General features: G+C 34.6%; 1 long non-coding RNA gene across 4 annotated transcripts; it reads right to left on the bottom strand.

Annotated features, from left to right (window-relative positions):
• Nucleotides 1–2,246: 2,246 nt before the first annotated feature.
• Nucleotides 2,247–4,420, bottom strand: LOC107575744 (uncharacterized). 4 transcript variants are annotated; one of them, XR_001607934.1, is made up of 4 exons: nucleotides 4,330–4,420; nucleotides 4,124–4,213; nucleotides 2,602–2,815; nucleotides 2,247–2,469 (listed from the first exon to the last, which is right to left on the bottom strand). It is a non-coding gene; the product is annotated as an uncharacterized lncRNA (long non-coding RNA). The 4 variants fall into 4 exon arrangements; XR_001607933.1 differs by lacking the exons at nucleotides 2,247–2,469; nucleotides 2,602–2,815 and adding exons at nucleotides 3,040–3,077; nucleotides 3,210–3,423 and having other exon boundaries at nucleotides 4,330–4,406; XR_001607935.1 differs by lacking the exon at nucleotides 4,124–4,213 and having other exon boundaries at nucleotides 4,330–4,372.
• Between the last annotated feature and the right edge of the window lie 75 nt (nucleotides 4,421–4,495).

Here is a 4,495-nt window from a genome sequence, read left to right as displayed (position 1 = left end):
ATCCTCGCTTTCAGAAGGCCTTTAAAATTCTCATATCCACTTATACATGTGGCTGCAATGACTCAAACACCTTGATACTTGAATGAATTTAAATGTATTAAAAATAAGCATGTTAATGCTAATGTTAGAAATTATTTGGCCTGGCATGCATTTTCTCTAAAGGTTTCCACAAACAGACTAACCATCTGGATTATTGAAATATTTACAAAACTAAAATATTGATATTTGGGTGTAAAAATAAAATGCTTTTTTACTGCAAATACTGGTGTTTATGTGACATGTAAAAGTTATTTTAGCTCTTAGTTAATATGTCATTGTTTTTTAAAATGATTTAACATTAAAGTTATTTAATGCTTAATGTTGTGTTTACATAACTAAGTATAAGACATGTTTTTACTCAACTATTAATATAAAAAAGTTATCAAAACATTCTGCCTTTTCAGAATTCTGTCCATAATCAGTCACAATCAGTCACAATCCCCGCTCTTATCCAGATAAAACTGTATTATTTAGACTAAAATGCATGTTCGAGCTGTCCTAACTTAAAGCAATTTGCACTAACATATATTAAAATATGTCAGTGCCATTGTTTTGTCTCAAGATGCACACAAGTAATAATTTTCAGCCCTGCAATCAACCTTGAGTGCAGGTTGCGTATGTCACATTTATGAAAAGTTATTTAAATGTCCTAATTTAATTAAGGCCTTCCCTGGCTTAATCTGAACCCTTGTCTGCAAAACCAGGCCCTATATGCTTTTATTTTGTATTATTTAGTGTGTATTTGTCTCCATCTTGTGGACAATATTTGGACAGGGGACATTTTTTGACTAAGAAAGTGATGCAATCTGATTAAGTCATATTATAATTATAATTAATATTATAATTCAGAGCTTTTCAGCCTTGTGGCTTGTCACCTACTGTTTAGCTTTAATCAAACACACCTGAACCAGCTGATCAAGCTATTTAGGATCACATGAAAATACACATGCTGGTGTGCTGAAGAAGGTTGGAACTTAAATGTGCAGTGTGCAGATTTATATCCCCTATGACCCCTTTAAAAGAGTAATTAAAAGCTGCTGGCATTAATTCTATGACATTACAGAATGTGTTAAACAGTTCTCATAAAGGTTATAAAGCTCTTATTAATTTTCTGAAAAGAGCAAATGTATATAATAAAATACAGGTAGAAAATACAGGTAGCATTTCCCTTGATATCATCGCCTCACACTCCATCCCAGTAGGTGGACCAAAAGCACCAAAAGCTGGTTTGCCAACCGCCATAAAATATCAGAAGAAGAAGAAGATGTGGTCATCTGAGACAGCAGAAAGTAGCCAGTCAAGCGTTGAGGTTTCTTTACAAAGATAAATTAAGAAATTATATGTAAATAATTATCTAGTAAACAGATATGTTAATGCAAATATTATTGTTACATATTCATCATTGTGTTAGTGTTTTATGTGCTGCCTTTACCTAGATTCTTACATGCTAGTTAGTAGAAGATAAGAGTAGTGAAGCAGCTAGCTAACGTAATGGTAAATAACTACGCTATCGGCTCTTGTGCAAAATAATACGAGTTGTCCTCCATTTGTTCAAATATTTCTTACTTCTACAAACGACCTCTGCTTCTAATAAACCAGACAACGACTACTACTACTTCTTCGTGCGTATTCAATGTAGCGACGATGCAAGCTGCCTCTAAGAACACGAGGAAGAAACGAAGAAGAATAACAGGGACTAAACGCGCTCTGTAGAGTAGTTTGTCCGTTTAGGGCTACTGTAGAAACATGGCGGTGCAAAATGGCTACTTAACCATGGAGGGGGAGCCGCGGTGTATGTAGACAGAAATGGCTTATTCTAAGATAATTAAAACATAACGTGAAATTTGTAAGGTATTTATACACCACTGAAAACATAGTTTTGTATGTTACATTGCATTTCTGTAAACAGATTCTCAAAAATATTACACATTGTACCTTTAAACAAAACGCACAAGATGGTTATACCACTTTATGAAAAGACAGAAGAGTGAACACATTTTGTTTCACTTTCTGTACCTCTTTTTAAGTTTTATGTTTCAAACTTTTTTTTATATCATATTACCATATTTATATGCTACTATCAAATTAGTTTTGAAATGTAGAACATATACCTAAGCTGTATAAATGTCAAGTACAAATGCAATTTATACTTAAAAAAATATTCTCTTTTAAAAGACCAGTAGTGAAAAATGACCACAGACACATTGCAATGCTCATCATTTATTATTTCGTGATGTGAGTTGATGCTCATATTCTTCACTATTTATTCCGATTTTTTCTCGGGATGTACACGTTGGCATGTCAGGCATTTCTCTTGATCCCAACATGTCTTGGGATCTTGCCATACACCCTCACAGCAGAGTGATCTCGTGTAAGGGTGCTTAGGATTTTCGGAGCTGATCATTGATCGTCAATCACAGGAAGCAATATCTGCACATTTTGAGAGGGAAAGAGAGAGAGCGCACAGTGATTCACTCACGCTGTTTGTGAAATTACGTCTCACAGAAAGTTTTCAAATTACTCTGTAAGTTATTTAATAAAGAAATATGAATTGTACCTCACCTTCAGCATTATAATTATTTTACCCGCACCGGACAGAGATTGAGACCGTGCCGCTGTATGTCATGCCAAACCTCTCACAACAGGCGCATCATCAGCTTGAGATCGGTTTATGACATCGGCCTTTAGAGGGACTGCCGATAAATCGGAGCACCCCTAATCTCGTGCTTTGTCTTTATCTTGTGCTTTGAAACCAGCGATGACAAGGAGTTTGGTCCTGGAGAGAGAGAGAGAGAGAGAGAGAGAGATATCTTAATATGAATCTTATAATTATTCTTTGCAAAATGCTTGATGATTCTGTTTACAAACAACCGTGAATTGATGCTCATATTCTTCACCATTTATTCCGATTTTTTCTCGGGATGTACACGTTGGCATGTCAGGCATCTGCCATAAACCCTCACAGCAGAGTGATCTCGTGTAAGGGTGCTTAGGATTTTCGGAGCTGATCATTGATCGTCAATCACAGGAAGCAATATCTGCACATTTTGAGAGGGAAAGAGAGAGAGCGCACAGTGATTCACTCACGCTGTTTGTGAAATTACGTCTCACAGAAAGTTTTCAAATTACTCTGTAAGTTATTTAATAAAGAAATATGAATTGTACCTCACCTTCAGCATTATAATTATTTTACCCGCACCGGACAGAGATTGAGACCGTGCCGCTGTATGTCATGCCAAACCTCTCACAACAGGCGCATCATCAGCTTGAGATCGGTTTATGACATCGGCCTTTAGAGGGACTGCCGATAAATCGGAGCACCCCTAATCTCTTGCTTTGTCTATATCTTGTGCTTTGAAACCAGCGATGACAAGGAGTTTGGTCCTGGACAGAGAGAGAGAGAGAGAGAGAGAGAGAGAGAGAGAGAGAGAGATATCTTAATATAGATCTTATAATTATTCTTTGCAAAATGCTTGATGATTCTGTTTCAAAACACACAAACAACCCATTTTGACAAGATTGTAATCGTATAATATTTTCTTACATATAAACACAACATTATGCAGATGGTAACTAGTCAAAAACGAGTTAAAATTACATATCTAACATAGACTCAACAAAATTCATTTAATTACTACACGATTTAAATAATTTTATTGAAAAAGCTTTGACTCAGCTCTCACTAAGCTAGTAAGATAGCTAAAATGTAATTTGTTAAATTTTATATCTGCTATATATGATCAAAAGTACACAGTTATTAACACTGTAAATAGCAATTTTTATATTTAAATTATGTTATTAGGCTACATGTCAGTTACATTTTAGTTTCATTTTATTTTGTTTTTGTTTTCATTGTCTCCCGTTTTTACACTCTTAAAAAGAATGGTTCTTTATTGGCATTGATGTGCACAAAAGGTTCTTTATGGAAAAAGGTTCTTTGTTCTTTAGATTTTTTAAATGTTCTCCACACTAAGAAAATAATGGTTCTTTTAAGAACTCATTACTGAAAGGTTCTTAGGGAAACAAACAGTGCTAACGTACACTCACGGTGTGCTGTAATGTTTTTGAAAATCATGATCCTAACCTTTATCTCCATACCGAAAGCTTTTAAGAGCATTCCTGCTCTTAATCATCTTTATGAAGGTTCCACCTGCTCCAGACCAACATACAACACCTGAAAATTACATGTGGAATGTGACATTTAATTTAATATAATTTAAATTAAATTATAAATTATTCTAAAAAACACTTGTGCATGTTGTTTTAACAATATTTTATTAAGTAACTTACAAGTTTTGTTGTGGGCAAAACACATGAAGATCTCTCTCCGGGATAATGGATAATAGATAATGGACAAAATTATTATTTCTGAGAACTGTAGCCATGCCAATTGTATGGAAACCCGTTTCCGCCACTGAATAAAAAATAAAAGAGGTAATTGTTTTTTTTTCTCACA

Source organism: Sinocyclocheilus grahami, unplaced genomic scaffold, assembly GCF_001515645.1.
Source record: "Sinocyclocheilus grahami isolate Dianchi unplaced genomic scaffold, SAMN03320097.WGS_v1.1 scaffold2853.1, whole genome shotgun sequence".
Taxonomy (NCBI): Eukaryota; Metazoa; Chordata; class Actinopteri; order Cypriniformes; family Cyprinidae; genus Sinocyclocheilus; species Sinocyclocheilus grahami.
Note: the sequence above shows the minus strand (reverse complement) of the source record. Positions and strands in the feature narration are given on the sequence as shown.